This window comes from Dipodomys merriami, unplaced genomic scaffold (genome assembly GCF_024711535.1).
Source record: "Dipodomys merriami isolate MVZ:Mamm:240054 unplaced genomic scaffold, mDipMer1.0.p SCAF_22, whole genome shotgun sequence".
Lineage (NCBI taxonomy): Eukaryota > Metazoa > Chordata > Mammalia > Rodentia > Heteromyidae > Dipodomys > Dipodomys merriami.
Genome location: NW_027203604.1, coordinates 16,044,967 through 16,057,392, shown reverse-complemented (window position 1 = coordinate 16,057,392; position 12,426 = coordinate 16,044,967). Strand labels below are relative to the sequence as shown.

At 36.6% G+C, this 12,426-nt stretch overlaps 1 protein-coding gene and 1 pseudogene across 2 annotated transcripts in view; one reads left to right on the top strand and one right to left on the bottom strand.

Moving 5' to 3' along the window:
* Sdk1 (sidekick cell adhesion molecule 1) overlaps nt 1-12,426 on the bottom strand; it is an 824,227-nt gene that overhangs the window by 641,944 nt on the left and 169,857 nt on the right. The gene's annotated exons all lie outside the window — the stretch shown is intronic.
* Nucleotides 3,402-3,692, top strand: LOC138834600 (large ribosomal subunit protein eL37 pseudogene; annotated as a pseudogene).

Sequence of the window (12,426 nt, the reverse complement as noted above, 5' to 3'; positions counted from 1 at the left end):
ATTCTTTTAAAGTGACTAAACAAAGCCACTTGACATCAAACACAAAACATTCTTGAATTCCTTTAAATTAATATACTAGGCAAGATATAGAAACTTACAAAATACAGAGATGCCTAAAGGAAAGAAATGGCAAAAATCAAAATCTTTAACTAGAAATTATATGAAGTCATGGTATAAATTAATCTATATGACATACATCTGAATTTCTATGACATATTGCTGTCATAAGATTTCTATGATAGAGAAATCTTACAAATTACTAGAATCCTTGTTCTTCCTCTAAAAGAGCATTTCTAAATTATTCTTGAACTCCATTTAAAAGTGAGTATTAGTTGTAATGTGTGAATTTCCATTAAATAAAATATATTTAGCCAGGTGCCAGTGGCTCAAGCCTGTAATCCTAGCTAATCAGGAGGTTGAGATCTAAGGATCACAGTTTAAAGCCAACCCCAGGCAGGAAAGTCCGTGAGACTCTTATCTCCAATTAACCACCAGAAAACAGAAAGTGGTGCTGTAGCTCAAGGGGTAGAGAGCTCACATTGTGCTGAAGAGCTCAGGGACAGTGCCCAGGCCCAGAATTCAAACCCCAGGACCAACAACAACAAATTGTGTGTGTATATATATATGTGTGTGTGTGTGTGTGTGTATATATATATGTATATATATATGTATGTGTGTACATATATATACACATATATATAACCAGCTTTACAATGACTACAAATTTTTATTATGCAGAGTTAATAATAAAGATATTTATTGCTACACATTAGTGGTTCCCACCTGTAATCCTAGCTACTTGAGCGTACAGACTGGAAGGATCATGGTTTAAGGTGGGCAAAGGCAAAAAGTTCATGAGACCCTATGTCATCTAAGGGGTACAGTGGTGCATGCGTGTCATCCAGGTATGTGGGGTGGCTAAAACTGGGAGGAGAATCTTAGTTCCAGGCCAGCCTTGGAAAAATAGTCTGAGACTCCATCTCAAAACAAAAACAAACCCTGAGTGTGATGCTATGTGCCTAACATCTGGCTACAAAAGGAAGTATAGAAAGGAGAAGTGAGGTCTAGACCAACCTTCATAAAAAGCAAGATGCTATTTCAACAATAACCAAAGCACAAGAGGCTGTAGGCATAGCATAAGCAATGGAATGGTCTGCCTAGCAAGCATAAAGCCTAGCTCAAATCCTAGTATTACAAAAAAAGTATTTGTTGAAATAGAGTCTAAACCATCTCTAAAAAACTAAATCACTGGGGGCAGGGGGTGCGGTGGAGGGGGTGGAGATAGGAGGAGAGGGCAGGGATGTGTAAGGGGAAACAAAGGAGGAGGCAACAATGCTTGATAAGAAATGCACTCATTACCTTGCTCATGTAATTGTAACCACTCTATATGGTATTTTCACAATAAAATAACTTAGTATTTTAAAAATATAAATAAATAAATAAAAATAAATCACTAACAGTTCTAATATAACGTGATTTATTCATTTATTTCCATCTCTTTCACAATACTCTTATAAAAGGCTTAACTAAAGAAGTCTAAAATGTATCTATAACAAGCAGGTATAGAACCACATGTACTACAGTTGCCCCATTACATAATTTGTCTGAGGGAAAAAGAAAGCATTTCTCATTTAAAAAGCTTAAATTTTTATGCCTGAAACAAGTCAAGATGAGTTTATGGAAAAAGCAATCTTAAAATACCATATCTTCATAGATAATAAAACATTCTTAAGCACCCCTAAAGTCATTTAATGTTTAAGCTGTTAGACAAAAGCAAAAATATAGTAAAAATCACTTCCTTAGGGTTGGAGGTATGATAGGGTGATAGGGTCCCTGCCAATGAGCATAAGGTGTCAGATAACAAGTGTGAGTCCCGCTCTTGCATAGAAAAAAAATATATCACGTCTTCTGTTACCCAATAAAGGGGCTGTAACTTCTAGAAAAATTAACAACAAATTCATATTGAGAAATCTCAATAAATGTGACAGCTAACTTCTCTTGCCTACACAGTAATTCTCTGCCTTTCTTATCAACCCCAATCAGTTCAAGCAACACAGAAGCTTGAAAGGCCCCTGATTAGGCCAGGGATAGGAACTATGACTGGTCCACAGGAGCTGAAGCAATCTTATAGCCTTGCTTAGTAACTAATTCAGAGGATCTGTGTGACCTAGTTTTAGTCAACAAGGCAAATGCAGCAATCTATAGGGTGGGCATTTTTGTTCCTGATTTTGAAAGGAGAAGATGTATTCTATGGACATCTCTTTTGTCCATTGGAACAGAAAAGCAATGAGCCAACTATTAGGCAAACGCTTAAGGATAAAAATAAATGCATTAGGTAAAGAAAAGCAGAAACACAGGAAAGAGCCTGGGTTCTAGATGGCACCAGGTAACCAGCCCTTGTAACATGCTGTGGAAAGAAAGATTTGTAAGTTTCAAATTGCTTATAAGCATAAACATTTAAAAGAGATAAAACTTTTTGAAAAGAGCGGGCATTGGTGGCTCACGCCTGTAATTCTAGCTACTCAGGAAGCTAAGATCTGAGGATCACAGTTCAAAGCCAGCGCAGGCAGGAGAACCTGTGAGACTCTTATCTCCAATAAACCACCAGAAAACTGGAAGTGGCGCTGTGGCTCATGTGGTAGAGCACTCGCCTTAAGCTGAAGAACTGAAGGACAGCGCCCAGGCCCAGAGTTCAAGCCCTATGACCAAAAAAAAACAAAAACAAAAACAAACTTAAAAAAAAGTTATGCTAACTAAAAACATCTTATGCAAAGAGTATAAAAAATTCCTACATATTTAATACAAAGGTTCTATTATATGAATATAGGTCAAATTTTCAAGTATTTTGTTCATTAAAAAGTGTACAAGGTACATTGAAAGAACATAAAAGTAACAGGATAAAAGGTCTGATGCTATAAAAATGTCAGTTGTCCCCAAGTCAATTTACAGGTTCTATCCAACCCCATTCAAGATATGAGCAGTTATGTATTTATGTGTGGGTTATTTAACACATTAACATACAAATCAATGTAAAAGATAAGTAATGACCAAGACAATGCTGAAGAACAAACTTAGACTTCCACTGCCAAATATATAAAGATTATAAAACTATAGCAATTAAGTTATGTTGTGCTAATGATAAGCCAAAAAGAGATGAATAAAGCAAAATCTTTACTAAGAATCTTGAGCATGCTTGATTTATGACAAATGTGACACTAAACTGCCTTGGAGAAAAAAATGATCAAATTAATAATGATGTTATGTCTTGTAGATATTTTCAATATGTGGAAGATAGTCAATTTGACCTCAACTTCATTGCATACATAAAAGTCAATTGGGTATCTATAGATTGTTCTATGAAAAGTGTTTTACAGCTCTTTGGTCTCAGCGGCAGAGGCAAGATGATGAAGGGAACGCCATCCTTTGGAAAGCATCTCAGTAAGATGCGCACATTGTGCTGCCACTGCACTTCTAAGGCCTACCACCTTCAAAAGTCGACGTGTGGCAAATGTGGCTACCCTGGAAAGTGCAAGAGAAAGTATAATTGGAGTGCCAAGGCAAAATACTACTGGGACAGGTCGGGCGAGGCACCTAAAAAATGTCTATCGCAGATTCAGGCATGGATTCCGTGAAGGAACAACACCTAAACCCAAGAGAACAGCTGTTGCAGCATCCAGTTCATCTTGAGAATTTAAAAGATTAGCCATACAATAAATGTTCTGGTTTTTAAAAAAAGTGTTTTACAAATATGTGTGTGATACATATATATTATAGATTTATATGTGAAATATATGTTTACAAGAATATATATGCTGCATATATATATAAGAGAAAAGGAGAAGGCTGTTGAAATGATAATATATTAGAAGAGGAAAGGTATAAGATCAACAGCGGAAATTTCTACCAAACAGAAAGATGCAGAATTGAAAAAACAAAAAAGAAATACTGAAGATATCATCTTCCAAATTGTATTTCCATTCATGCAATATACACACTGTCTATAGTTCCAACTCCACAGGGACAGTGCTGTGGACACTCAGGATAAGCAGTGAACAAAAGAGACAAAAATCCTTCTACCTTTGAAGCTTATTTTCTAAGAGTTCCAAAAAGGGAGAAGAGAGGAAAAAAAAAGGGAAAGATACACTTTTTTCCAGGAAAAAATAAAAAACACATTAGTTTCCAGATGAAAGAACCCACCAAGACCCAATCCAATGCTACTTCAAGGCATATCAAGGTAAAATTTCAAAACATCAAAGATAAAGAGGAGCATCTGAAAGTATTCAGATGTAGAAAAACATACATAAAATAAAAGAGTCAGAGGTCAGTTCCTTTCTTAAGAGAACCTTAAAGGCAGTTAGGCAATAGGCAACACTTTGAAAATTCTGAAAGAAAATAATTTTCAACCACAAATTAAAAACCAAGACAAATGTGAGAGTAAAATAAAGTCATTTTCAAAAAAGCAAGTGTCTAAAATGTATTTCTTACAGCCCACATTCTCTGCAAACTCCCAGCAGGAGAGGCTCCAACAAATAACAAATAAAAAAAAGACACGTGGAACCCAGAGATTTAGGGACAGAGTAAGAGAACCAGAAAAGGAGACAGACGGGTGGAATGGTAGTGACAGGAAGTTCTGATATGAAAGTGATGCAGAATACCAGAGAATGAACTGAGATGGAAATGTGCCTCTTGTAGGAAAATCTCTAAGGTAAGGAAAAAAAGATGTAAGAAGCCTGCTGTCATATCAGACATGTTAAACTGAGTTTTACCAAGTTTAGGCATAAGCTAGTAACAAACATTTAGAAAACTAAGCAGAACAGAAACTTTTGAAGAAAGGAACTAGGAGAGTGCACTGGCTACTTTGCTGTTGAAACTATGAAGAGTAACAGTCTTGAAGATACAAGAACCAAGCAAAGGAAATTGTGAAACCAGGAAGAGAAAAGAAGGGCAAGAAACAGTGAGTAAAACTATAGCCAGAGTCACAAGAATCAGTGATGCTAAAGAACATCATGCATAGTATTCTATAAGGTAAAAAGAAAAGAACAAGTTAAGAATATCAACAGTGATGGAAAATACAGTGACATGTTATTTCATGCACCTACCTAAGGGAGAAAGCCAACAAGGATGAGCATTCCTGACTTCCATCTTAGCAGGGATTACAACTAAGGTAGCTCATTCCTTTCCTGGACCAAAGACAACTAAGACAAGCAGGCAAACACTGCAGCTCAGAAAGAGGCTCTATTAAGACCCTCAGGCCAACTGCAGCCAGAAGCAGCACCCTCTAGTCACCAAGACAAGTGACTTTCAGTACCCTCAGGAAGCAGCAGTGGGGGTAGGCAAGGAGGCATAGTGGGAAATAAAGAGAAACTAGGTGGAAGGACAGAGGCTCTAAAATTAAGGTTTTATTCTAACCAACAGCAATGAAGTGACTAGCCCAGAACACTAAGCTGTAACAAGGTGACTGCTGGTTAAAATATTTAAACAGAACCAGAGTCTATTATGATACACAAAATATTCAAGATATATTTTAAAAGTCACCCATCATACCAAAACTCAGGAAAAATCAAAATTTGAGAAAAGATTGTTAACAATTGATGGCAACACCAAGACAATACACATGTTGGAATTATCTGACAAAGATTTTAAAGCACGTATCCTAAAAATGCATCAACAAACAATAACATGTTCTCCTGGAACAAATAAGGAGAATTAAACAAAAAGAAAGTCTTGGCAAAGAACTGTAAGATACAAAAAAGACACAACTTACAGAAATCGTAAGTACAATAACAAAAACCACTAGAGAGAGAAAGAGAGAGAGAGAGAGAGAGAGAGAGAGAGAGAGAGAGAGAGAAACTTTCAGGCAGAGCTTAACAGGAGAAGGCAGACAACAGAGGACAGCACCAGTGCACAAGAACAGGATTTAGCAACACCACCAGGGGAGCAAAACAGGCAGAGCACAGTGACAGACATTGCAACCTGACTCCCAACTTATTATTGAATATAGAAAAAAATTTTAAAGAGGACAAAACTATCAGGGCTGAAATACTGACTAAATATTGGCTAAATAATGACTAAATTTTTTGAAATATAGCAAAAGACAAAAAATTACACAATCAAAAAGCTAAGTAAATCTCAAACAAAATAATCCCAAAAGAGATCAACACCAAGATAAATGGATAAAACTAAAGAAAAACCACATCTTAAATTCAGTGAGAATCAACTAACGAAGACACTAACAGCAGAATTCTCAAAAGAAACCAGGCAGGCCCATAGGGTTTACAATACAATACTTTTTTGAGTGCTAAAATTAGTGTCAACCATAAATTTTCTATCACTCCCACTCATCTTTTTTGTATGTAATTTCCATGTGTTGAAATGTCACAATGAAATCCCCACACCCTATATAACCAATTTACGTTAATGAAAAATTAAAATAACAAATAAAGATGAGAATGTAGACGCTAATTTTCAGAATCTGTAAAAATATATACTAAAAAAAGAATTTGTCTAGGACCTGATCTTTCCTTATGTATAGCATATTCATGAATTTTTATTGCATGGTATCTCAAAAATCTTGCAAAATAAGATGTATACAAATAAACCAGCAGTCACCCAAGGGTTGAGATTGAAAAGTAATAAGAGTTATTACTGTACTATGTATACTTGTACTTAGTCACAGTACGTTAATAGTTACAAAAATGACAAAGTTATACAAATGACAAAGTTAGCAACATACACATAAAATCCACACAACCTATGAAATTCCCATCATTTCCTTGTTTTGTTTTGTATTTCCTTTTCCTGCACTACAGCCATGCACTGCAGCAAAACCAAGAATAAGCGAGATTGCTTTACAGACTAGGACTAATTTAGACAGCAGTTAATCCAAATGTACCTGAACTACAGTTCTAGAGAACTGGCGAATATAGCACTACTTCTTGGTTCCATTAAACCATACTTACTTCCAGATGTATGAGATGCTAGCTCTTACATCATGCCAGCTACAGGTCAAACGGCACCTATAGCTGTGCCTTCCAAACCAATAATGAGGCCTACATCAGAGTTTCCTAGGTGCTTGTGAAACAAAGCATATTTCTGGGCTAGGCAGCCATAAGACTGGGAAGTTGGAAACCTTCTCAATGTGACCTTTTAATAGTAAAGGTTTTAATTCATTGTTCATGTGTTTCCTAACTTTCTTATATTTTGACATGATAACCATGAAGTTAAACTTTATTCCAGAGATGTGTATGGTAAGAATTTGATTATGATTCAGAAGCAAATTAATAAAACACTGTTACTAATATGAGGAGACATCAATCACTACCTGTCAGTCTCCATTATCAATCACTGCTTCTAGAGAGTGACAGAGAAAAAAAAGGATGCTTAGTGAATGCAATAAATATAGCCTGTCCTAAGAATTTGGGACATGGAGCATCATATTAGAATATAAAGAAAGCAACCATTTACCCCAAGGAGATCAGATGATGTGTTACCTGTTCTTCAAAGAAAGCTGATAAAACAAATGACCCAAATATGTTGAACAGAAAAGAGACAAAGATATTAATAACTTAGTTATTTTAATCAGGAAACCAGTTTAAATATCTTTGAAACTTTTACACAACTGAACTCAAAAAACTTTTAATCTTCTATTTTTGGCATTGAAATACAAGTTTATTCACTGTAATGTATTTTCAATAAGTTATTTTTTATTTAAAAATATCAACATCTTACAGATCTAAGCAGAAAACCCTGCAGTTCATGCTAACACTGCCATCTGGAGCCTATTTTCTTGGCACTATCTAAAGCAACACCTTTGTACGTACCTCTAAGTCCCTCCCTGATCAGGCTAGCTTCACTGGCTATATACATTGGCTTTTAAGTGTTTAAAAGTTGACAGAAAAAAAAACTGAATAATTTGAACAAAACAAAATGGACAGCAGTCAGAGTAGAACTACTGGCAGCTGCAGAACTATTTAACTTCATAGGTGTATTGATAATAAAATATTTACATTAGATTAAACTTCAGTGAACCACTCAGTGTTAAACCTAAGTTTTCACTATAAAAACATCTTACAAAGTGATATACAATGGAAGTAGAATATGATCTACTCTGATTCTACTGTTGATTTGCTGGCAGGACCAATGACAACAACCATGTATAAAGACATCATCTTTCTGTGTCCTTCATACCTCTGACTCTATTCCCTCCCTTTCCTCAGAAGGCATCTCATTATTTAAAGAAAGCCCTGCTTTTCTCTGCCCTGACCATTACTGGCCTGATCTTGCCTTTCCCTCTCTTCTGAACTCAGCAGGAAAGGAGTCCTCATGTAACTGAGAGTTCCATGCTCTCTCTGTTAACCTTGTTGCTCCCTATAGATGCTCTGTCTCTACACTCCACATATAGGAAATTGCACAAGTCTTGCTCATCTTACCAATGCCCCAATCAGCCTGTATCAGGACCTTCTAGATACTATGCCACCTTCATAACCCTCTCACTAAAGCACAGTAATCTACAGTAGGCTGCAGGCTGTCTCCACTTCACCTTCCACAATTTCAGCCTCCAAATGCCATTAAAGTGCCACTTCAGGAACTTATTCTGCTTACATCACATAGAAGATCCTCCTGCCAAATCCAACATGTACCTCTGATGATGAGCTGCCTTGAAATCTTTGTACTATTTGATGACAATGACTACTACTCCCTTTATGATACATTTTCTACCCTGAGTTTCCACAAACCTGTTCTTTTCCTGCTCAGTCACCTTCTCAGAATCCTCTGCCTATATCTCAGACATTTTCTCCTCCAGTCCTCTTCTCTATTTGTGCAGTTATTACATCTATGAAATTTTATATATTTGCATAGTTAAGAACCACCCCTATCTTCAACTCTCAAATGCAAAGGCCACATCTTTAGCTGTCCACAAGTTCCTAGTGACCTCAAAAGGGCTAAGTCTAAAGCATAAGTCACTATTTCCCCATTCCTACACTCATCTTCCCTTTATTTTCAAGAATACAATTCCCACAATCCTTACTTGCTCCAAACCAGAAATCTAGGCATCAACTTTAGACTCTTCTTCCCTTTATTCCTAAAGTCCTAGCAATGATATTTTTACAACCATTCCCAAACTGTACTACTTAAGCTACCAAAATATTTCTCACTACATGATAATGTTACTAACCATCCTTCTAGTCTACATATCTCTGGAGTTAGCAACACCTCATCCAAGCTTTCTCATTTGCAGCACTGAAGAGATTGGTCCCCTTCTTGAAGTTCTCCCTCACAAAAATCCCAGTCTCCTCAGTTTTGGTAAGGGGTCTCACTATTATCGACTCTACAAATCATCTCTCACCACATCTAAAGGATCCAATAATTCAGAACACAATGCGGGTTTCATCACCAATACTACAGTCAGATATTCTTCAGAGTCTATGTTTACAATTCACTCCTATCTGAAAGCTAATAATCATCACCCATGTTGGCTAATTCCTCTCTTACTTTTGAGCTCAGCTCTTAAAAGTCATCACCTTCAACAAGTCCTATCCTATGAATCCTATACAATCTACCAGATCGGTCCATAGTGTTCTGAGCATTCACCTCTTAATGCACAATGTTGCAGTGGCATAACACACTGTGCCCTCACTTATAAGATAAGGAAGGGCAAGCATTGTGTCGCCATCTGGCTCCCCAAAGGCTCTCAGAATGCCTAAAGAGTAGATGACAGTAGGTAAATATTTGTTGAATAAACAAATGAATGAACAAACTAGTTACATAGTCATTCCTTGCTCTTCAGTGTCATTTGAGTTTAAATGCTGGAGAGCCACTACAGACACTGCATTATCAGAAGGCATAGTATTCTGAGAATATTTACCTATCATAATCATTCATTAAGAACACAATATTAAGTCACTGTATACTATTTCATCACTAGGAATGCAGCAATTTGTGTTTGCTAATGCCCTTACTGTTAGAAAGTCTAACTATTCAGAAAAGAGTTCTTTATACTCTGAGAGTCTATTTCTAACAGATCAGATACTCTATTATCATCACAATGTTATATATAAACAAAATAATATAATATAATATAAACCAATTAATGCAACTCTTCTAGCCATCTTCTGACCACACATATTGGAACTACTTTGCATCTCCATCACTTTATGATGACACATAAAGCCAGTCAACATTTCTCAACAATAAGATTTTAGAAACATGATACTATTATCACTCACCCAGATTTATTTCTATAATCACTACAAATAAGATACCTTTGCATTTGATCAGTGTACATTTTGAATACTTAAAAGACAAAATAGTGAAACGTGATTTGTCTTCAAAGCGGTTCATAACTATAGCTCTGAGGTCTTCTTAGTCTCAAATAAAAACATCTACCATGACATGGGCAGTCACCCTGTCCAGCCCAGTGCCACAAAAGGAGAGAAGATTCAATGAACCCTAATTCCTCATGTGCCTCAAACAGGTGGGGGGGGGTTGGGGGGGGAGGCTTGTTTTTAGATTTTGTAAATGCTTCTATAGTGCTTATTCATTACTGTTTTTGCAGAAGGACAGAATAAATACTCCAAACTCGCCCTCCCTCCCCCTTTTTTTTTTTAAAAAACCCAAGGTCTTAACATTAAGTTATATCCTGATTAGTGGATTTGTTCATAGCAATAATCCTTCCTGTGCTTGCAGTTTTAGTCAGCAACAATAAATAGTATCAGGTAGCATTTGACATTTTGAACAAAGAAAAATAACCTTTCCAATTTACTAAATCCTGCTTTTAAAAAGTCATTACCTTACTGAAAATGGGATAAGCTAGGGAACAAATATAATCATTTAAGTATTTTTAAAAAATAATGATAGCATTCAAAGTCAAAGTGGAAAGGATGCTCTATTTACAAAATAGCATTAGCACAATAAATGGCTAGGTATCTTTTTTTAAAAGGCTAAGCTTGGCTTCTAAATCTCATCATATATAAAAGCAAATTCCAGAAGAATTTTAAATTTCCATATATAAAAATACATTTAACCTAGGAGGATTTTGAACAATATTTCTGAGAACTAAGGAAAATAGGAAACCTACATAAAAACAAAAAATATGACTATATATTTTATTTATTCTACAGCAACGAAAACTCTCCACCACTGCAAAGAGTTAAACACAGGGAAAAAGATTTCCTATATAAGTAGCCATCCCAATTATTCCTACTAGAGAAAGTACTCTCACTAACTGATGGTAAAAGACAACTCAGTGGAAAAATGGGCAAAGAATATAAAGTGGAAATTCAGAGAAGACAAATTTGAAAATGAACAATAAATATGAAAAATACAATGTTCAATAGATGCAACTTATATCAACAATGAGATCCCTATCACCACAGCACACATTAGAAACATGTGGAGGAGATGGGGACAAACAAGTCGTTTAAGGATTCAGGTAGACCTGTTGCAACAATGAGAAGTACAAAATGTCATGTCAAAAAACAGCTTTACAATGTTGGTGGGGGGGGGTAATAATTGGGTGGGGGAGGGGGGAGGCTGGGAAGGGAGGTGAAGGGTAAACAAAGGAGGAGGCTGCAATGCTTGGTAAGAAATGTATGCATTATCCTGCCCATGTAATTGTAGCCCCTCTGTACAGTATGTTCTCAAATAAAATTAAATTAAAAAAAAAGAAACAGTAACAATGACTAAATATTATTTAAATGTGAGAAGAATGCCAGGTGCTGGGGGCTCACACCTGCAATCCTTGGTACTCAGGAGGCTGAGATCTGAGGATAACAGGTCAAAGCCAACCTGGGCAGAAAAGTCCTGCAGTTCAAAGCCAGCCTGGGCAGGAAAGTCTGTAAGACTCTTATCTGCAATAAACTCCTCAGAAAAGAAATGGAAATGGGGCTGGGAAAGTGGCTCAGTGGTAGAGTGCTTGTCTTGCATGCCTGAGGCCCTGAGTTCGAGTCCTCAGTACCACATAGCAAAAAGAAAAAAGCCGGAAGTGGTGCTGTGGCTCAAGTGGTAGAGTGCTAGCCTTGAGCTGAAGAGCTGAGGGACAGCACCCAAGCCCAGAGTTCAGGCCCCACGACTGGACCTCCCCCCCAAAAAAAAAGAAAGAAAGAAAGAAATGGAAATGGTGCTGTGGCTCAAATGGTAGAGCACTAGAGCACAAAGAGGCTCAGGGACAGAGCCTAGGCCCTTAGTTTAAGCCCCAGGACCAGGGGGGAAAAGTGACAAAAAAGGGATCATAGAAAGAAATCTAGTAGGCCCATACAAAATTAAGTATACCCCAACCCTTGATCTAGCAGTTCCATTATTAGAATTATATAAAGATATAGAGTAAAAATGTTTCCCAGCTCATTGTAGTGGCTACAAAAAAAGACCTCACAGGAAACCACCCAAATGCTCATCAATAGGGAATAATTGAATAAATTAGTGTGCCAA